Raw genomic sequence first — 23,228 nt, forward strand, 5'->3', positions numbered from 1 at the left:
AGGCCGATCCGATCTCGCGAAGTCTTCTGGAACCGTTGGAGCTGCTCCCTCAGCACTCCCGCAGGTTGCGCTCACGGTTTGTGGAATGTATTCTAATTAAAATGTTAGCTCGCGGAAAGCCAGAAGGGCAGTGAGTGGAATGAATTTGCGTACCCGCGGTGGACGTTAATTGAAGCCAGAACTGTCAGATTAAGCACGCGGTGGGCCGCCACCGAATGGCAAAAGCCAAATGGAATGGGATTGCCCACGAAGAGCACAAGCTGCTGGTGGCCATTGGGCGACCATTGCGAGCGTTTCGTTTTGATGTGCAGCGCTGCCCTCTGGGCGAGCGAGGATCGTTAAGAGGATTTCAAACCTAACCAGGGCAAAGCCAGTACGCTAGTGGGCTTCGCTCGCAGGCGTGTAATGCAGTGATCGGTGTTCCACCATGTCTCCACCACTCCGACATCTCGTTGGGTGGTCTGTCTCCTAAGGTTTTCCGCAGGCAAAACATGCACACTCTTTGGCGCTCTGCCGCTCATCGTAAACTTCCGTTTTACGAGGTTAGCTCCCTCCGTTTTGAGCCAAATGGCAACGGGAAGGCAGGGAGTTTTTATGCATCCCACAAGCATCCCTCGAGCCGGCCGAATCCCTCCTTCCTTTGTTCGGTTCAGTTTTGTGTGGCCTCCCATTTTGTTGATCTTTTATACCGCTACAAACTGGAGCACGAATGGCGGGCAAGAGCTGGCCAAGCTGGCTCCTTCTAGATCTTCTCTTCTGGATGATGGATATCATAAACCGATAAATCAGTCACTGGAGTAATGATGTTATGATGATAGCTCTCTCAGCTCAGCTGTTTCAGCGCTCGTAAGTAATGGTTGTTTGGGTTGAATTCGTGTGGTAAAATGGAAAGAATGGCAGAATGACCGTTTGTAGCACGTTTACTGTGGCTAAACAAACAGTCATCAGACGGTTATATATTCTCTACTATTATTTATTGAGTTCTTCACAAGGTCACGATCAAATGAAGTAGTAAAATAAGCAAAGAAGTTCACAAACTACAACCTAACTGAAGGGAAGTTGCGTATCGAGTAGGCATAAAGAAACACTTTTTTATAACAGATTCGCTTCAACATCATCAAAGTAAACGTAGCTGTGTTAATTGATCCCCGCCGATTGAACGCCGAAAATGCCACTTCGTTAGTTTGTGCCTCTCTCTCTCTCTCTGTGCCGCGAGTGCAGTTCTTGTGTTTCCTCAAGGTTATCGCAGCAGATATTCTCAAGCTGATTTTGTGAAGTAGGACCCACCTCCCGACGTTGTTTATCTTCTGCAGCACAATCACAATCCCCCAAATCAAAGAAGAAGCGTGTGCGCTCCATTCGCCACCATAAAACCGACACCTGCTTAAGTGACAAGGTGAGTGGAGGTTCGGGGTTTGCATCTTGCGGTTAAAGGCTGGCGGCTGAAGCTGCGCGAGACATGACCGCAAAAGTAACCACCAGCAGAATCACACACTCCAGCCTCCTCTGTTTTTTTTGTGCTACGGTTTGTTTTTGGTAGATGACCTTTAAGCAACCGGATTTCTTGGAATGATCGTTTGGAATTTGGATTTGCTTGTTCTTTTCCTTCTTCTCGCTGGTTTGATTTGCTCTTTTTTTTCTAAACTCAAACCAACGTGCCACGATCCGGGCAAGGTTGTAAAAGATCTTGGTCTCTTGGTCGCGTAACAAAACCAGAGGCATCCAAATAAATCGATTTCGTGTTCGGTCGTCTGCAGCCATAGAGACGTCTCCGACCGTCCCGTGGAGTCGTGCGCTCCAGAACAGGCAGAAAAATCCAATTCCCGGCACCCAATCCCAAGATGAGGAAGCAGAAACGTCGTCGTCGTCGTCGTCGTCTCCCTGAGGTTGGGTTTGTAATCCCCTTCGCCATCGCCATCGCTCGAAGGCGAACTGAAGGCGCGAAATTGATTCTTTCGCGGGACAGATAATCAAAAATCACTTTAGTCTCCAGCGGAGCGAGGGCAGTCATCATGCCGGGCGAGCGGTGGGCGTGAAAACGTGTGTCGTTCCCGCTTCCTAATTTTTGGACCCTTTGGTGAGGTTCCAGACGACAAAGGGCCCCGGGAGCAGGCCACAACACAGAGCATTGATGTTACACCGTGTGGCCAGCGAAATTAAATGCCATTCGCGGAACGACCGAACTGGCCAAAGGGGGTCTGTGCGGTTGGTGTCGGTGGAAATTAATCATCAACTAATCCGACCTGAGGCCCCGACTGGACGGACCACACCACATGGCGCCGACTCTGGGCTTGGATTGGCGGAAACGCCGCTGAATGGTCGCGCGCGTACGCACGACATCGTTTCGGATTATCGTCAAACCGCGTCTAGACACACATTAGGGAGGCAGCCAAGTGAGTGGCCCTGCTGAGCCGGGCTGACTCTGATCGTGACGCGTGATGCCGCCACCGGTAATCCGATGACAACCGAAACACCTGCGTGCGGGACGCAGGATTGGCAAAGATTGCCAAACAGTCAAGCCAAGTATGGAATGGCCAGGAGAGAAGTAAAAAAAAAGCTTTTAAGATTAACTCTTCAACCAGGTTTGTGTCATGTTGAGTGCGCCATATTGGATCTTTAAAACCGATCTTTCAACTCCACATAGCAGTTCCCCCAGGAAAAAGGAGGGCTAGTTGTCGTTTAATCGATAATTAATCATCTTTCGTCGTTAAACTGCTAATTAATTGATAATCTTTGCTCCGCTTCTGCTCTCCCTTTTTTGCTTTTCTCTTTCTCTGCTGTCGCTCCGCTCTTGGGCAAAATGTTAAAAGTGTTGATTACCAACTTGTAGCGTGCGTGGCCCCACGCGTTCACCACGTTTTTCACGCCGGATCCGAGAACCTTTAGCGGCACGGAATGAATAAGAGGGGGGACCACTTTCTCCTGTCGGGTCTTCGGGGAGAGGTCGGCATTTGCGAAGCATGTTATGATAGCCTAATGACCCCTAGAAAAAAAAACCCAAAAAAAAAAACAACATCATAACCTCAAACTTAACTCGTACACCACAGTCTCTCTCTCTCTCTCTCTCTATCGTTCGAGGTCTGTCCACTGTTAAACATTGACCGGCCATTGAATGAAGCTATTAATTTGCTCCCCCAAAAAACTAAGGGCCCCCTTGGTGCTGGGCGCCGGTCAAAAGGCCGTCAAGTTTCATTCGTTGAACACCCGCCTCCGCTCCGTCTGGTCAACCGGTGGTCCGCCCTTTTCGCAGCTCATCAAAAAGGCACATTATCCGGCAGAGACGATGGTCCCCGGCGTCAACCTGCGCCCCGGTTTATGAGATTGTTCGAAGCTAATGAACCTGACCTGCCCTGCTGAACCGGCGTGGCAAAGGTGAAGGGGGTGTCGAAAGTTTTTGGGGCGGTCGGCGGTCCGGGGAAGAGTTATAATTTAAAGGCACTTCATTAGTGGGCGACCCGGTTCTGGATCGGTTTTGCGTCTGCACATTTGTCGCTTAATTGAATAATGTGCAAGCAAGTGGAGAGAGCGAGGACATGGAGTGTACAGGATGAGGGCACGATCTGCGAGGTGGACAATTTGTTGCCAAATCCATCTCCTAACAGAAGGCCTATTAGAGCGGTGTTGGTGGAGAGAGAATAAGGCGGGGGGAAAAAAATGCAGCCCAGTATATAATGGTGAGCCTAAGCAGTAGCATAATTATGTTGATGAGAGTTGAATTGCCGACATGAAGGTACCACCTTCCTGACCTCATGAGCCACAGATGTCAACACACGCGCACGTTGGCCTCGGCACGCAGCAGTCACATCTATCTTCGCATCTCAGCTCACCGATGATGATGATGATGATGATGATGATGATGATGGTGGAGAATAGCTCAATTTCTTGCGATTTCCTTACCCCCATTGTTACCGATTTTCATCCACGAGATGAAGGCCGGTTCGGAGCCAAGGGACCATTGTTTCGGCGATGGCCTCCAGCGTATTCGCAGCGTGTGCTGGCCGGACCGGAGACCAAAGATTTAAAGCTGCTCGCAATCAGAGACCACCAGTCGACGGATGTCTAAACCATTCCCCCCCGCCGACAAAACGATCACCAACAAACGCTCGGTTGTTGCAAAATGGATTTTTATGATTTTATCAAACCACCACCACCAATGCACCAACCCTTTGCACCCTCTGCACCGGTAACTCCAAGATCTAATAGCTTTATTGCCAGAGAACGCGCTGGATCCGTCGAGTGTGTGCCGCAGACGCAGACTTCACAATACATTAGTTGTCGGATCATCACTTCTCTCGCATCTATTGGAGTCGAGGAAGGTCAAACCTTAAAGGAGAAAAGAAGAAGAAGAAGAAAAAGTATGTGGTGGTGTTGGTGATGATGATGGCGATAAAGATACGGTTGATTCGATTGCAGTTTAATAACTTCATTCAACTCTGCCCCTCGCACAGTGCAGACCAAAGGTGTTGAACCAATTACATTGTGTTCCGCCGCAGCACCAAGCCGTACCAAAGTCGAGTTATTACCACCCTCAAACAAGCGACATTAACCCACTTATCCGGACCAACCGCCCTTTCTTGCAGGTCACCGTTGTCACCGGTTCCGGAGTAGGTCGGAAACTCGATCACCGCGTGTGCCGGTGCTGATTGTAATTGATTAAAGGACTCCCTGGCACGCTCGGTGAGCTTAAGCACGAAGTTAACCTAATTTTCCACCCTCGATCGAGACCAAACCTCTGCCTCTCTCCCTCTTTCTCTCTCTCTCCGGCCTTTGTGAGATCGCCACGGGATGGACGAAACTAAAAACCGCAAATGCGGATCATTGGCGTGAGTGCAAAGTGAGCGGCTGGTGGCGACCAGCGTGGTGGCGTGTCAGGGTTCTCGGTTTTCATCTCGATTGAATTACCATGTCCCCCGCGCGCGCGCGCGCGCGCGTGGTATCATCGCTTTTCATCGCGCACTCGCTGCACCTTACAGTGCCCGCTGTGCAGTTCCCGCACGATTGCGATCGCTGGTACCGGCGGAGTTGGTCAGGGTAATGGGAGTGGGTAACTTACGGATCCTCCGGTCCGTCGGTGCGAATGGAATGAAGAACGACACTATTTTCCCCCATATTAGAAGGCCGGGCGGTGAAAGTTGGTGTGCGAATTCGATCCGGACGAGATGATACGCGGGCGCGCCAAATCATGGGAAACTGACCACAAGCGTAGCCGGTTCCCTGGTTGTGGAACATACATTTGAATGTCCGGCAACGTGTGAAGGTTACCGCGGATTCCACGGTGGCCACCTGTCCGAATGGGATTCGTTTGTGCAGTTATGATGGTGTCAAGAGAGGAGGATGAAGAGGAGCAATCTAAAACGACGTTTGTCATGTCGTGGAGGTGAAAGAGAGTTAAATCATTTTTCTTCGCCGTAATTCATTTGTATCTGGAATAAGCGGCGCTTGTGGAGATGCGAAAGCACTTCTTGCACTACTAGCAACATTGCTCCCTTCTGTCTGCCTCTCTCTCTCTGGTCCTTTTTGCTCCACATTTTACTAATTGGACCACATAGACGCTATATTGGCCGGCCATTGGCAACAAAACATTGGCCTTAGGAAGATGACTATACTAGCTAGTAGCTGCTGCTGCAGCAAAGCCGTCCAGTGCCAGCAAACCAGCGTGTCCTTAATGAAATTAGGGAGGAAAGTAAATTGAATCAATTCCCCTATTAATTAGCTCACTTTTGTGCTGCGCCAGATGGCGCCAGTACCCGCCAGTAGTGGGTGCTCCACAAATCAATTAGCAGCCTCTCGCTCCACTGAACATGCTGAAAGAACATGCCAGGTCAGCCGAGCCGCTTGCTGAACTGCATCACAAACCGAACAAGATGAGAGAAAAAAATGCTTCCTGTGCGATTCCGCGCTAAAGCGTGGCTAAGAGTAACGATTGCATTACAAAAAAATACAAGTGCTGCAAAGTTACTAAACATCGTTTGCACTCAAAGGTGCTGATGATTATTATTCATAGTTGTTTCGAAACTTTTTTTTCTTCGTCCTCATTCTTCTACGCCCTTGGTAGCAGCAGGAGGTTCGTACCACGAGTGGGCTTCAGGGAGTCAGAATCGTAAAAAGAAACAGTCCCCGTTACCAGGGATACGAAGTGGTGCGAAGACATTGACATAATCCGGCCTGTAAGGATGACATGATAGGGAACTTTTTAAATTACTTTCCTTCATCCACAACGGCAGGGCAGGGCGGGGTTGTAGTATGTCGCATCGCTACCAGAGAATGGTGGTCAGCCACAAGGCGAGGCGAGGATTCACACCTCTTCGAAACCCCCAGCGGAAATCGTCCACGGGCACAATCTAAATGCAAATATTACAAAAGTTACGAGCTTATGTGATTCTTGAGAGAATGTTGAAATATTAAACTTATTGCTCCGGACCATTTCTGCCGGATTAGTGTTCCGGAGTGGTTTTTGGATGAAAGCGAAGCCGAATGAGGGGCAAAATACAAGAGTTTCCACTTAGCACAGAATCTGCACTCACCTCGGAAAACGGGCACGTTCAAACACTTGAAAGAAGTTCCCGGGAAAGGTAAGAATGGTGAAGAGAGCATACCGGGGATACCTTTTTCGAAGGATCACTACAGAACATTCTCTCTCCCTCGCTCGCTCTTCTCTGATTGGTGCCAGGCCGGCAAAAGGCTAGCTCCTTTCTCGAGTGTGCCAGTGTCCTGTCCATCTTCTCTGGCATGATGATGATGATGAGGTTGATGCCGATGTGCTGCCGATATTCTGCCCAGTTATCACAACGGGAAACCCTTCGTCGAACATGTGGAGCGAAAGTTCACAGAGAGATTCTGTTATGAAAGGATTTGTGGAAATGTAAACGGTACAAATCGGGATTAAATAATGAATGATGAATCCTTGGGACCTTTCTTATGCTTATGCTCTTGTACATCTGGGACATCGTAAAGAGCGGTAAAGGGGGAAAGGAATTCTCTCTCGACGTTCTATGGAGCTACAGAATTGCAAATGCATGCAAGAAGCCTTTGATTTTGGTGTAAAGCCGGTGCTGTGAATGCTTTGAAGTGTCGAAACGTGCTCTTTATTTGTGACCCATTCTGATATCTTGTGGGGGAATACTATTGGATTCATTTCTCATTCCGAATCTAACTGAACTGACTGCGATTGCAGCTTCTTTAAAGACCAAATAACAGCTTCAAGTGTACTCAGAATAGTGTTATCTAAAGTAAACTTTAAACTCGATTCCTTGGCCCTCAATGCCATGATGCCCTGATGCCCGGACACTATCCTGCATCTAGCCTGGCGTCACCGCTGCGTCCGTGCTCCAGTTCCAGCCGTGAAATGGAGCCAACGCGTCATGAAAAACGGATCACAGACTGCTGTAGCCGCTTATTATCATCGATGCTCTTTCGCTCTTTGACGACGACGACAACAGGCGAACGACAAAGGCGCCCGTTCGGACCACTTTAGGAAAATGCCATCCACCACCTCCCGGGCTATTTGACACTTGTCCGTTGCTGTGCCCTCAGCTGTAACGGAGGAGAGTGGAAGGTGGAAAGGGACCTTGCAGAAAATGCCGCTCGCTTCAATCGGCCTCGATGGGTGGGGCGCCGCTGATCTGAGGATCCGAGATGCGAGAAACCCCCCGAGAAATCCTTACCCAATTGGCCGCCGGTTCGAACACACAATGGGCCTGGGCTGGGTTGGTTGGTTCACGGGAGTCAAAGTGGTTACCGACACTGATTCGATCTCGGATCTCGGAAGCGCAGCCCCGGCCCATCGGTCCACCATCGCGCGGGTGCTAACTACGCGGTTGTGTGTTCCCCTGCGATGACCGTTCGTCCATCCAATGCCGCCGCCTGGCCATGGGGCGATGGGAATTGAAATCATTAATCAATCGTCGCCCGCGTCCCGGCTGCACCTTCTCCGAGCGAGCGAGCTGCAAGCATCGTATCCCAGCGAGGAACGTTGTTTGTGTTTGACGCTCCGCGGCCGGCGCTTCGCGATTGCGCATCCAGATAAGCGGATCCGTGGATCCGCACACGAGCCCTTGCCCTCGCTGCCCGTATCAGTCCCCAGCCAAAAGGGTCAAACTCAGAAATTACTCCCGCCTGCCATTGCGGCCTCGTCGAACGGGTTTTTACGCCTGGTGTCGCAGGGGTGCTTCTCCTAGACAACGAGCTGCATCTGCTGCTGTTGCTGCTGCTGCTGCTGCTGCTGCTGCTGCTACAGCTATAGATGCATACTATCTGCGTCTCGGCATCAAAGAAAAACGGTGTGGCCACAAGGATTGGCAAGGCGCCGCCATGGTTTTCACTTTTTCGCCCATTCTGCCTTTGTGCTGCCAAAGGGCCGCCTCGTAGTAGAACTCCCGAGAAGCTTTAATGAAACAATTGTGCTCCGTCCGAACGGAAAGAGGAACGAACTTTGATTTGCCTGTTTTTTTTTTGTTTTCCATTTCCACCGCCTCAAAGGCGCCAAGAAGTTGCAGGATTGCAGTGAGAATGGGAGAGAGAATTAATATCGAAATGGATAGCCTGGATGATGATTTAATTAAATGAAATCGTTTGGAAAAATCCTTCTCTAATCGTCTACATTAATACTGAGCATGAAAATAAATTAAGCTTCTATTTTATCCACATAAGCCCCACCATAAAATGCTCAATAAATCACGATCCGATGTAATATCGATTCGATGAGCGCGTCGCCCAGGAGAGATTCACGTACGAGTTTCTTGGACGACAGCTGGTCACGTATTGCATTTTGACACGCTAATTGTGTGCCTTCTCTACCTCTCTCTCTCTCTCTCTCTCTCTCTCCTTCTCGGGTGTAGCACCACGACGGTGAAGATGCTATCGATAATGGAGCTCCAATTATGTTATCATTAGTGCGCCAGGAAGGCGCTCCAGTCCTTTCGTCGTCAGTCGCTCCTGGTCCCTAGACGCCCGACGCTCGATAGCTGGAAATCACATTTATCAAACGCACCGACAGCGATAGCGACGTTGGTGATGCTGCTGCTGCTGTTCCTGATGATGATGATGGTGATGGTGTGATAATCCGTGCTGAGTCCGAGACGCCGTTCCGGACCAGCATCATCAGTAAAACGTAATCTTAAGTAGCTTCCCGATTGGCCAAACCATTAGGATGAATTGTGGTGTGGCCACGAATCTGCGTTCGCTCTCATCACCATTTAGGAGGGGACAGATACGAGCACCATCACCATCAGCATCAGCACCAGCATCCGTAGAAGCATCGAACGTTATCAAATGATTTCCATCGAACCAGAATCGAACCGCCTGTTCTGTCGGCAAACGTGGCGTGATACTTAATTGAACAAACCAAGTTAATGGTTTGCGTTTTACGCGTCCGCTCTGCTCTGCACTCTACGATCGATCGATAAGCGATCGGCATTTACGATCAAGAACGTCGCGCCGTCCGCCCAGTTCGCATGCCAAAGTGATTCGTTTTCATTCGCTTTATCGCTTTCCATCGCTCTCTCTCTCTCTCTCTCTCCATCTCTCTTCATCTCTTTTGCCCTGTGGCACGTTTGAGAAAAGGAACACCTGGAACTGGGACTGTGCGCCACGCCAACGCCAAAAACGAGATCATAGATTGCGATCTCGCGAGGTCCGCCCGGCAGATCGATGTCTTCGATCTTGCAGCCTGCTAAGCATCATAATCAACATAATCATGATCATCATTGGCACCGGCACCACGCGGTCATGAAAGATCGCACATTCCGACGACGGTGACGCCTCGGCCATTGTTGTCGTTCACCTTACTTTCTTTGTTCGCGCGCCACTCCCTCTCGTCGTTTTCCTCCCTTCCATCCATCGTTTTCCCCGGTGACGTAGTGAGGCGGGGAGTCGTAGCGTAGATCGTAGCGCCTTCACCGTCGTCGTCGTCGTCCATTGAACTGATTTCACTTTTCATTGTCACACTTGGTGGAGGTTGCGTTGCTGTGCGACTGGCGAGTGGGCGGTTTGAACGCTTTTCTTTGACCTCGCGCTTCGGTTCGGTTTTCTTTGTTCGAACGATCGATCTTTCAAAGGAGTTACTGGATGGTGTGATGATGTGAACTATGTTGGTGATGATCATCGCTGATCAGTGAATTCTTCAATCCCCGGAGCAGCGTATCATCGATTTAAGCCCTGGATCTATTGTATCGGGAGCAGCATTTCAATCAATTCAATCAATTACCGTTTGATAAGCCGAGATCGAGTTAGGAAAGGCACAAGTCTCGCCCTAATCACTTCCCTTTTGTGATGCACAACGCAATTCCTCCTACAACTTATGGTTCGGTGTCGAATTGCAGGCGATTGTGGCCAAAAATTGTTTCTTAATAAAACGCTTCTTCGTTCCCAAAAAAAAGACGAAAAAATACATTGAAATCTCGCTTCCAGCTCGGGGAGAAAGTTTGAAGAAAAATGTGCTTACATTGTGCTGCAAAACAAGGGGGAAAGAAGCTCCATCAGCGAGATTCTTGGGCGCACCCGCACACACCCTTCCGTGATGGACGTTACAATTGTCGGGGGGTGCAAAAGTTTGGAGAGGTTCACGGTGACAGCGAATGTGGGTTACCAACCGGGATGCGCTCTCCAGCACGCGGTGGTGGTGGTGGCGGCAATGGACACCTCCAACACGTTCCATCATCGTCGTCGTTGTTGTCGTCGTCACTGTCATCTTGGTTGCTCGCGCACGGTTCCACGGTGCCCGCCCGGACGCGGACATGATAATGACGCCCGGTCACTGAAGCGTCATATTTCGCGTGCTCTTTCAATTTTCGAGGGAAGCTCGAACCACGCGCATAATTGTGTGCTGAGGAACGCACGCCACCAACCATCGCTTCCGGGGAGGTAGGGGAAAGCGGCAGCGTGACATCCGCCTCGGTGACACACATAGGACATGCCGTTCCGTCGCTTTACGTTGCGTTACGCTGGCTCAGGCGGACATTTTTCATTTCGAGGGAAATGTTTTCAATTATTCCTTCAAAACTTCCGAGTGAAGTGTTGATAAATGTGATAATTGGGGATCTGCGGACAGTCTGAACTCCCCCCGGAACAGTGTGAATGATTAAAGTGTCAACAGAAGACTCGTCCGTCCGTCCGGATGGTTTGAGGAAGGATTGAGATAACCGATCTGTCTGTTGTGCTTCGCTCCACTCCATTCCGCTTCTGGTGGCCAATCATCGTGCAGTTAATAATCATTCCACCAGCCAGCACAGACACAATCAAGCTGATGCTGCTGCTGCTGTTCCGGGGATAGCAAAATGAAGACAGAATGTCCCAGAAGAGGGAGGAGGAGGTGATGGAAAGCTTCGCTGCGTGACGCAACCACCGTAAATGCCGTAAGTTCTGGTTCCACGCTGACCCAATTGAATGGTAATACTGCTGCTGCAACAAATCATCTGCATGCCCGTGCACCGGAGAGACCGTGCGAAGGAGCGTGCAGCGTGGAGACAAACATGAAAAATCACCTCCCAACCACCCCTCTTGATACAGAGAATGAGAGCATTTGGCGTTTACTGTTGTTGTACGGCTTCGCACGCAGCACGCAGCGCCGAGAATGCCATTCCAGATTCCGCATTTCAGTTCGCGCTGTCCACTGGCTGACCACAGATCGTGCCACAGACCGCACGTTCTTTGGCCGGAGCGTTTTTGCCCCCTTATCCTACGGTATTTTGCCGATTCGAGATGACGAAACGGCGTAACCGCATGGACCGCCGAGTTACAGGAACAAATTGACCGCCATTAGTGGTGGTCCGGCGGATCTCCATCATCGGATCGGATCGGATCGGATTGACCCGGATTCGATGTCCGTTCTAGCGGCCGGTCGTCGGTACAGCTGGGGATTGATGGGGAGTTTGCCGGTGCGTTAACGTTCCCATAATAACGCCGCCATTTTTTCGAGCCGAGACATGAAGTGCATGATGCACGGTTCTACGTTGATCAAACCAGCTTCCTATTCATCCACTACTGACCTACTGGTAACACGGTCACAGTGAGAAGAGGGATGCATGCAGTTGACATAAAACATTTTCATCCCCTTTTTTTCAATCATGTTTCGTCGCGTGGAGTCTGAGAGCAGTAGTAGCTTGATTGGTGGGTGTGCTGTCGAGACCGGCTATAATTTTATATCAATGTCAGACCCCCGATTGCCACTCCGCTAGTGGCCAGCCATTTCTCTTGCATTGCCGCCCCCCCGCCGGTGAAGGGGATGGTTAGAGGTCGCATGTGTGCGAGCATGCACTCGCCAGTCAGTCAGTCAGTCAGTCAGTCAGTCAGTCAATCAGTTGTTTGGACAGCGCAGGGTAACTCGCGGGGCCCTTCTACCCCCCTCTCGTTATCCCTTCCGAGTGCCAACCACCTTCCCCATAAAGGGCCGAAGGGTGCGCCACACATAATCAGCTTAAACAAACTTCCAGCGATCATCATCGAGATCTTGGGATTCGGACGGTCGGTTGGCTCCATCTTCTGAGTTTTATTATTTCTCTTTTTACTCTCTTTATCTCACCTCGTCCTCCTCCTCCTCCTTACTCTCTTGTTCGGTTGCGTGGATAAGATTGAGGATATGGCCAGGTACTCAGGCCGGCCGGTTAGATCCGAGAAGATTTCTTTTTCACCACACATCTCGCATCTCGAATCTCGAATCTTGGATTGACTCAGAAGTGATGAGGAATGTGGTGGCTCCGGGCTGAAGGGCTCAACACCTCACACGCCCTTTTTGGCCGAAGAGAAGGAGAGTGGCGAGGTCTTGTTAGCGAGTAAGTTATTGCGCCATAAACACGTGGCTGAGGAGTGGGGGTGGTTTATCGTGAGAAAAGCTCACTCGCGCGGCCGCTTGTCACGTACATACATCGTCAGCGCCCCAAGCCACCGCGCTGGCGGTGACGCACATGGGCACATCCCTAGATCCGAAAGATGCAGACAGATACAGATGCGTCTGCGGGTGACTTTCATCACCTTCCAATTCCACAACACAACACACAAGGGATGGAAAAGGGGAAGGGGAGAGGGCGGTGTGCGTGTGTTGTTATCTTGGGCGGTGCGACGCCCCCCCCCCCCCCTCCTCCTTGGGTACTTCTATGGTAACGACGCATCAGCGCCGACACGTGTTAGGTGAGATGTGTGTGTCTCTGGTGTTTGATGATATTTTTATTCCGCCCTCCCCCCTTTTCAAGCTTTTTATCGTTTTTTTTTCTTTTCGCGGAACATCATCCAGCATCTCACGCCTTGCGCCGCGCGTGGCTGTGGGAACACGCAGTGAGCGAAACAAGTCGAGTTTTCCCTCGCGAGAAGCGGATGCGGATGACGATATGAGCCGGTGACGACGTGTTCGACCTAATGCTCAAGCACAGAACCGTTCAGTGGGTGGGTGTGTGGTGGGCATTTGGTTCAGTTTGGCTATCGTCGTGGCTAGACAAGCGATAACCCATCGTCATAGCGCTTTTGTGCTTTTTTGTGACGCACGGCCATTGCTTAGACAAGGTTCATTGCATTCGTTTATGGTCCTTGGATTGGTATTTGATTGCATTGGTTGGTTTGCAATTTCCTTCTTTGAAAAGGTGTATTTTATCGAAATTTGCATCGATTTGAATCAGTTTTGAGATAAAAGATGTTTGAATCCGTGCATTAATAGTAGGTAAACATCGGATTACGTTCTCACTTTTTTTTCATATATTTTTATAATCTCAATCTAGCAATTATATTTCTAATTTATCAATTTTTGGCAGCATGTTTTGAAGTTGCAAAAGTGATCACATTATTATCAAACCGGGTTCGTCGCTTAAGTCTTTTGATTTTGACCAAAAGTGGCTCTTTTTGACGATTTTTAACAAAGAAACTATTCAACTTAATTTTTCCAAGTGAATATCATATTGAACTATAACTTTTCAAGAATATTTGGTTCTATTATGGAGAAGATTTACGAAAAACTACATCCTTGGCATCAAATTTGGGAAGACGTGTTTTCGATAAGGTACTTTTTTCCGGTGCCCATCGTAGCCTCGTACTCGACTTACGAGTACTTATTTGTAAATATAAAAATCAGTATTTTTTTGTTGGATTATAAGTTTATCCACGTAGCCCCATCGAGTTTTTCTTGGTTTTCAAATCCAAAAATCGAAAATTTTGATGGAAAAGTTATGGTTTCCATGATATTATCTAAAAACTAATTTCACATTATTTAATAAAAGTATCAACATTTTTTTTGAAATCTCGACGGGGCTACCTGGCTCGAGTGCCCAGATTATGTGTTTGAATTTTCATATCGGTTAGCACATAGTAGTTTTCATGCTTTATTTTTTGGAAATCGACAAAACCATATTGAGACTGTTTTTCATCTCCATGAATCTAGAAAGAACATAACAAATAACACGGAATATAGAGTTTTCTACTGTTGATGGTGACATTCTCGGTTGACACACTTTTTTTTATAATTTGTCAGAGCACTCCATCGTTCTGTAAGCGGTGAAGTAGAATATTGGTTTGGGCGATAGATTGCCACTCTTATGTTTTTCCCTTTGATTTCAAATAAAGGCCCATCACACGCGGTGACGATATAAATAAAAATGTACTAAAGTGCCTGAAGCATGTTCAACAAAGGGTTAGATACGGAACATCACCAAACGCCAAGCAGCACTGCACACAATATGGCCATCGTTGGGTTGGGTACATGTTAGCTGGCACCGGCAGTGCTACCATCATTCTCGATGGCACTGGCCGTACCGGTACGATCCGCTCCACTGGAAAGCGTAAGGCCGACAACAGATAACGTGCGCTCGTCTACATCGTCAACAAATATTGACGCAAATCTGTTAATCCTCCAGAGCCGCGGCGGAGATCGGATTCGATGAGGTTCGTAGATGGTGCGTGTTAGCTCGCCTACAACATACATGGCAGGTTGGACTACATTGTTCCTGCTGGATAGGAACAGTGGCATGTTAGTAAAAAAAAATCTTAAAAGCTAACAAGAACATTTTTTATTAAATGTTTAAAGCTTGCAGTCACAAATGCACATTAGATTCCGCTTTACCGGAAGCACTTCACAAGCTAGAACACATCAAGTGGCACGCGATGTGCATCTTCGCGAGGCCAGTGAAGAGCTTTCAAACATCTCCAACACACTTGGCTACCGTGGAGTCACGCCACGAATGCTGCTGCTGCTGCCAAAGGTAAATGCCGCTTCGCCCTCGAGAGGCGCCCTTCTCGGTCAGGGTCCTAAGCGTCGAAAGTGTCGAATCGTTAGCCGCGCCTGGCACCGGTTATCCCATTTAACCGGAACACACAACCACACAACTGTTACAGCGAGCTACTGTCGAGTACTATTCGTCGTCGTCGTCATCGTCGGCCACTTAATTGGTCGAGGTTTCCTGTTGCTGGTGCTACATCACCAAAACGCCAAATGGAAACTCTGGCGCGGTGGTCACATCCACACACGTCCTTCGTGGCCACTCAGCACACTCGACTTAAAACAAGAACCATTTACAGCTCATTAACCGCCACGCATTTGCACACGGGGTCGTCGTTGGGCGAGACGGACGTAGAGTGTTAGCGACGAGTACTAAGACGAGAGACCTCCAAGATAACCACCCGGGTGCTTGAGACCGCGACCACGGTACGACCAGAGCACGAACTTCTTCCGGATTTACATAGTCGCAAAGCGAAACGGGTGGGTGATGAAGGGGGCGACGGTTATGCAAACACTTCATCTGGAACGGACAAACCAACGGGGGGCGAGGGGAGATGCATGCGCATCGAGACCATTGCGCGCGTCCGTTTTTGAAGTGTCAAAGTGCCACCGTCTGGCCACCGGAACGTCTCACTTCGAGCTACCACCACGACACCGACTGCGGAAGAGCCAAAGACCGTTTAATGGCATTTCACGATCGTTAGCATGGAAATGGGCAGCATCCTATGGCCCTTCTTCGCCCATTAGCCTTGGCACACACAAAAAGGGGCGCTAGCAGCCAGCCAAGTTGTTTTTCATTAATTTATTTGTCCACCGCAATGGCGGCCTGTTTGTCGGTTCGGTTCAGAGCATCAGAAGATTTTACAACGAATTGTGATTAAGTTGTCCGAACATGGACGGTTGATTAATCACCGAAACGAACTAGGTCACCAGATAACTCTACTGCTACTGTATCGCATCGCTCACACCAAGGGTGTTATTTGTTATCGCAACAATTTGTTGCCCTGTCTGACCTCACCATTGACAATCTCGGGTGGAACAGAAACGGGCCAAAAAGAAACGAAAGGAGAGAAACACAGACTGTCGCACCGACCCCCTGTTTCGCGTGCAAGCAGGTGTGAAATGTATGCAAATCACCATTTCTATACGCGCCATATTTTGCATAAATATGTGTCGCATGTGTGGCTGAGCCGAGCGCTCGCATTCACCTGGTGGCGGCAGTAGCAGCACCTTACCTGCGTGATTATATTTTGCCGCGACGCACTTGATGGAATTCGCTGAAATCGCTGCGCTTGTGCGGCGACACAAGTCAAACGGATCTGCGTGCAGACGTGCCTGGTGAGCTGTGTGGCGGCAGAATTTAGGGACAATCTCTTTAGCAGCTACTCATAATTTATTATTCCTTTTTACATAAACTGACTTGAAAGCAGCTCTTTCACGGCCCCCCCTCCGTGCGTTGTGTTCGCCCGTCAGTACTCTACACCATCTTTGACCTGCCGCGGATTACACGGACTGACTGTCGCCGGTCTGAAACGGAGGTGTACGAGGCGTTTTGAATCGGTGTCAGTCCTCCGTTTACCGCTATATTGACATCCGATAGCGAGCGAATCGCAGAGGGAACACAATCACACCGTACATTGTAGGAGGTGTGTCACCAGACATTGTCATCATCCGGTGCCAGGAATCGAGAGGAGTCACCATCAGACGTGGTGCGTTACGACGGTACCGTGCTATATTTATGCAAATATGGACCAGACAGCACAGGTTGGCTTAGGTCGCGTCCATTCGATTGATTTTTTAACTTTGTGGCAGAGAAAGGGTACATGCTTTTTCCAGCGAACAAAACGATACAAACTTTGATTTATCCCGTACATTTTTACCGTAAAAATCTGGGACTTAACTAAAGGTTTACTAAAGTTACAAGGGTAATTAATTATTAAATCTCTCTTCATCTCTTTACAGACCTTCGACTGCTCAAAACGACCGGAAAATCGGTAAGAAATTTTACAAAGAAACAAATTATTAACAGCAGAATTCAGAAGTAAGAATATCCTAGTGGATGCTCTCTTCCTCTATAACCGAGCTGTCAGTTCCTGGAGTCTGCATCTATAGGTTCTGCAACCAACATTACCTCATTTCACCAACCGCACCGTACACCTATCCGTACACTTCTCTGAATGCGTATTGCGTTGCGAGTTGCATTACCGGTCTGGTTCTCGGTTCGGTTTTGCGTCATCATCTGTGCCAAACCCGGAACTTACCTCTCATCTGGCATTGACACCTTGATGCTGGGCATGCGATGCCTCTGCTTGCGATGGAATCTGCAAGATAATCTGCTTCTCATTGTGTTTCGAACTTTTTTTGTATATACCGTTGTTACCGTGCTGTGGTGCTTGCTTTTGATTTGCATAAAGGCCCTCTGCCCTGTGAGTCTCCTTTTATGCTTATGACCATGGACAACACGTGAAAGGTACGATTCAATACGTCGTGTGGGGAGGGTTTTGATCGGTTTTCATTTTTTATGAAATCCATTCAAGCGAGCGCGATTCTGTGCACAGTGTTTGTGCATGACAGTGGAATCAATATAATGCCCTGGTGCTCGTCCAGTTCAGAACTGGGGGGGGGGGGGGGGGGAGGCGGATATTCAGAACTGTGTATTATTTCAAAATGGAATTTCATATAAAACATACCTTCCGGCAGACTGGACTGGAGATGCCTTTCCATTGAAGCAGTGACGACTGTTGATGCTGCAGAATATTGATGAAATAGTAGTGTTTTGAAGCATAGCTTCTCGGGTAATAGATTTTCCAGATCTAGAACCACAATTTCAATTGAAACGTAGTTCCGTAAACCGCAACCACAACCGCCATTGATCATTGGCCTGTTGTCGAATCGGTATCGGTCTACGGGACCCCCGGAAAAGCCAAACGTGCGGTTCCCAATGTCGGTTGCTCTGGTTTGCGATTGTGCGAAAGGCGATTACTTATCGTAAATCAGTGGCGCCCTCCAATCAGTCAATCACCGTCAGCGACCACACGGCCGCCACCATCACCACCAATAAAAGATCTACCTGGGGCAGCAGCAGCAGCAGCAGGCAGTCCGGGGACCTTCCAAGATCATGGTCCAACCGTAAAGAAAGCAAACGCACCCTCCCAGCGGCCACTCTATCGCTGATGCGAACGCATCAATTTGCTCCAATTTATTCCTCCCTCAACTCGTTGTTCGCTCTCTCTCCCCCCCCCTCTTCCTCTTTGCCTCGAAAACCTCTGACCCAGTGCGAGTTATACGGAGGCATTATACGGGTGATTTGCATGAATTCCAAGACCGCCTCATCTCCTCTCCTCACCTCCTCGTGCTATTACGTCCCACGTTGAAAGGATAACATCGGGCATCGGGGAATCGATCTCTCGTGCGTATCCGGAGTGGAAGGAGCTTCCATGGAATTAGAATTTGAATATTGCATAGCGTACGCGTGTACCCAAGCGGCACGTTTCATGTTTACCGATTCGATTCGCTCGACGTGATCGCGAACGAGGACGGATCGGGACAAGAAGCCACACGCGTGACTCTGTCGCTCCAATGTTCAATGGGAAAGGCTGGATGCTGTGCCCGTTGCTCCTTCAACCTCGTTTCCACCGTTAAATAGGGCCAACAAAAAAAAAAAAAAAAGAAGGGAGTGTAATGTGAGGCCACTCTTGCCCTCTCCGGCTGTGCTGGCCTTCAATCAAATGCCATCTTTTCATTTTTCGCGATAATCGACTCCGCCCTCGCGTGACGTTGTGATTTCGTCTTCCGGAGTGTGTCCGGAGATAAAACGGGGGGGGGGGGGGGGGGGGGGGGATTTGTCGGTGTGTGGCGCTTCCCTGGTACAATCAAGCCAAGTGGATGGGCCTGTGTGATGGAAACGGTTAATTGGAAACGATGGCTGCCTGGTTGGTGGCTGACGCTCTGAATTTCGACCGGAGCCTGAAAAACCAGAGAAGAATACAAGTCAAACAGTTCGCGATGGCTCACTTTACATGCCACGAGACGTCCATTCAGACGCTTCATTGTTGCGAACAACATCCCTCTCTCTGTCTCTGTCTCTCTCTCTCCAACTCTTTCTTTCTCTCTCTATTGGGTATTTAGAAAATGTTATTAGATGAAATGGCTAACCATCAATCAATCAATCAAAAACCAATGGGGGTGGCCAGCTTGTAGTTAAAGCTAACGATCGTTTCGCCCGCTCGTATGTGAGTGAAGGGGGGGGGGGGCGATCGCGCGTGGGGGGGGCTTTATGATTCCATGTTGGCTTAACACGTTTCCTCCGATTTGTCCGACCGTTTGTCTGCTTTCATCTCTCGCACGCGCACGATCAAGCGAGGGAGAGTTAAGGGGAATGATTTAGGGGAGGGTGTTGATTGAATCTCATATCTCCCCCTCTCAATCCTGCAACGCTCGCCCGCGAGAAAGGGTCACGAGCCCCGCGAGGTCTCAATCTTAACCGTGTTGTTCCGTTTGCGATGCTCTCTATCGTGCGTTGCATTCCTTGTTGCGAGACTGCCCTGGGTCTAACGGGAACGACGCGGTAAGGAGTGTATTACAGAGGGAAGGGGTTAGTGCTGCCGCCGCCCCCAAAAACCAAACAACACCCAGCCTCCATTCATCATACCTACAACGAAGCGCGAGGATGAACCTTTCGCTCGCCGGTGAAACATTCCTCCTGAGCATTCCTGAGCAGCCCGGTACGGCTTCTTGCCGATGAAACAATCTGGGGATCGGCAGAAGCAACACAAAAAAAAAGGGAACACAAATTGGCAACCCTCAACCCCTTTTGCCATTTTGTATCATCGGTAGCGGGGCAACTGCAGAGCGAAGCGACGCTTCTAATCAACTTCATCTGACACATACCACGCGGTGCAAGGAGACGCAGACGGAACAGACCTCCCGTCAGTTGCTCATCGAGCTAACGATGATGTCGGTGCGCGGTGTGTTAACGGAATGTGACATCAGATTACACCCTGGGCCCCGTTATCGGCAGCACCAAGTCAACTAACCTGCCAGCCAGCCAGCGAGTCAGTCAGCCGGTCCGAACAAGATCAAGATGAGCAGCGGCCAACGTTTCATCCACCATTCCAGCGCTGAAGTTCTGTTGGATGATTTGATGAATTGACTTATGCTATTCCTTCACCTCCAACTTTTCATATTTCTCGTAGCGATTGAATTGCGCGTGCACCTGTGTATGTGCTCGCTAGGAACTGCCTCATCATCATGCACCTCGTTGCCACGGATTGCGGATTGGCATGGGCAGCGAATGCAACCGGTACTGGCTCGGTGGTGCCGCTGCATCGAATGCCGACATCACGGATTGTTCATTCTCCGCGCAAATCCGCGGATTCAATTTCATCATTACTTAGCAACAGGAAACCATAATGGACATGAATGCACCGTTCGGTACCCCCCCCCCACCCCCGTTGGACCGCCAAACCGGGTGCTAATGGAGCCACGGCCAACAAAACAACCACCCCGGGGGCCGACGGTCTGATCCGCCCGGTTGGTGGTGCGGTGGGAAAAGTTAATGGAAAATGCTCGTTAAATGTTCATGGCTTTTTAACTTTTCCGTTAGATTTCCCGTGACGACGACGTCGGTGAGGACGAGAGGCACATTCTGTCGCCGCCTCGCCGTTTGCCGTTATCGCCGTTTTGCCTCGCGGCCCTTATTCACAAATCTGTGAGCTCGCGGCAGCTATTCCACTGGGAATGAATGTGAATCCCCCCCCCAAGGCCCATCTGCAGTTGTTGCAGAAACGCCGAACGAAACGCTGGTTGGACCTGGAGTGTTCGGGAGGGGCGGATTAAAGGGTTCCATCCCGAGGAAACGGATTCCCAACAGGCCAGCCCACCCCCCCCCCCCCTCTCCCGGAAACGGTCGGTTTCGGGAAATGACAAAACGGATTTTCCCAGCGCTCGGCTCGGCCCATCGGGGTCTGCATCTTGGCGAGTCGTCGTCGCCGCAACTTCATCGCGAAATCGGTGCTCCACTTTTCGGATCATAATGCCCTAGACCTACAGAGAGCGAGAAAGAGAGGGAGTTCCAGTAGAATGCGATTGGAAGGCGCATCGAAACGATCCCAGATGGTCCAAAACGGGGGTAGGTACGGTACGGAACGGAATGCAAACGGAAAACTCAATCCATCCACGACAGCTGCACTTCACGTTCAGCAACAGCACTAGGCCGGTTAGGGATGAGCCCGCTTCTCCCACTCGGTCGACCGAGATTGGTTTTGGTCCGGTTGGTTGTGTTTGACAGCGAGCGGTGTGTCCTGGTGCGGCTGTCACCGCCTCCACGAGGTGCCAACGAGCTGTCGTACTTCCATCCAATGCGTCCAAAGACTTGGCCAAAAACGGTGCACAACTAGTACTCCGGAACAGCTCGCTTCTGGGGCCTCCCGTTAAAACCACAATCCTGTTGGTAGCTACTTTTGGCCGACGGTAGCACACCCGATGCGTCCGTCATGGACATCATGGAGGTTCCGAGTTTCAAGGAAAAGTTTCTAGAAGTATCTTCATCGTCGAGGAGTGGTTGTTGTGTTTAGGAGCAGCATGAGAAGAGTAAGCTGCGGCGAAGGCTTACAAAATAGACATTTTATTGGTCTTTACCGTCATATTGCATGTTGGGGTTTTTGGAGGGGCTCGAGACACGTTCGTGGTTGAAGTTGGAGACCTGCATGAGAGGCTTGTGATTTATGGTAAAAGTTGTTTCCGGGGTGCACGATAGCGGAGGACATCCCCGTATGTGTGGTTGTGCATGAATTGAACAAACAGCATACAAGGACACTGTTCCCAGCGACACAACTAAGCTTCACGTGCGGAAGCCTTCTAGGAAAGGGAAGCCATAAAGCTGCTCTATGTGCTGTGTGCTCATAACTTTAACTCAGCTCATAATATTGTGCACATTATTGAACCTCATCAATTAGCATTCACTCAGTCCCGGAACCGGTTCGCACGTCACGCGGATCGTCCTCTGCTCATCGTCATCTCTGCGCCCATTAAAAAAAAAAAGGCCGCTTCAATCTGTATCCAATCCCCAGGACGGGAAGGAATGGAACGGAATGGAACGAGCGTTAATCCGACGGATGCACTAACCGGTATCGAATGATCCAATTCAAAACACCGTAAACTCCATATGGGTTTTAACGATGTCCTCACCATTGCCAATTGGCAATGGGGGGTAAATAGGTGAATAAACATTTTCACTTTATTCCATCCTGCCCCGGGATGCTGACTCGTCAACAAACCTGGTCTAATGGAGCTGGCTGTCTTACATGGCATCCGGTATCAGTGCTGGACTGGTCACCGGGGGGTGGATTAAAACGAACCGGACAACGGACCGGTACATGATGCAACTGGACAGACTCGCTGAGCTGCGGCCGGGCGGTGTCAATTTCAATAAACCTAGAACCAATTGCGGAACACAGGGATCCGGGGTCGGTGGAAGTGGCTGTGACGATCCTACAGGATCAAATGGATTCTGTTCGATCACTCGATCGAAGGCCTCGTCGAAAAGGGGGAGATTAGACGGAATTATGTTCCGGTCGCCGCATTATTAGTGCCTTCAATTAGCGTAATCCACGGACTTCGCCGTTAATGGATTGAAATCCACCGATAATACCTCCGCAGACCATTTCGCCGTGGATGTTACGAATGGAAATCGAAAAAAGTCCTCCTTCAAAGGCTGGATGATTTGCAAAAGAGAAATGATTCGCGATTCAGTAATGTGCCCATCGTAGAGAGGAGTTAGGGATCGCTGCTTTCACGTAGCAACGCCATGAATTACTCTGATTAATCTCCTTGACCCCCCCGGCCAGGAATGGTGTTCACCATGACGACGGTGACGTCCTCGGCGACGTCTGCGTCAGATTGTGCACCCAGTCGACCTGTCACCACATAAATAAGAGAAGAAACGAAAGCAAACAAAGGTCACCAGAGCCACGCCACGTTCCGGGCGCATCGTTTCGTTCAATCATAAATTTGAAGCTTTCTTCCTGACGTGTCC

General features: G+C 49.7%; 1 protein-coding gene across 2 annotated transcripts in view; it reads left to right on the forward strand.

The window, feature by feature from the left end:
* The window catches only part of LOC126576050 (uncharacterized), an 81,514-nt gene that overhangs the window by 24,690 nt on the left and 33,596 nt on the right, over positions 1-23,228 (forward strand). For both annotated transcript variants that reach the window (XM_050237133.1, XM_050237132.1), the window contains one exon: positions 17,156-17,187. The gene's annotated coding sequence lies outside the window, so the exon portion shown is untranslated. The remainder of the gene's footprint in view (positions 1-17,155; positions 17,188-23,228) is intronic.

Source organism: Anopheles aquasalis, chromosome 3 (assembly GCF_943734665.1).
Source record: "Anopheles aquasalis chromosome 3, idAnoAquaMG_Q_19, whole genome shotgun sequence".
NCBI classification, from domain to species: domain Eukaryota; kingdom Metazoa; phylum Arthropoda; class Insecta; order Diptera; family Culicidae; genus Anopheles; species Anopheles aquasalis.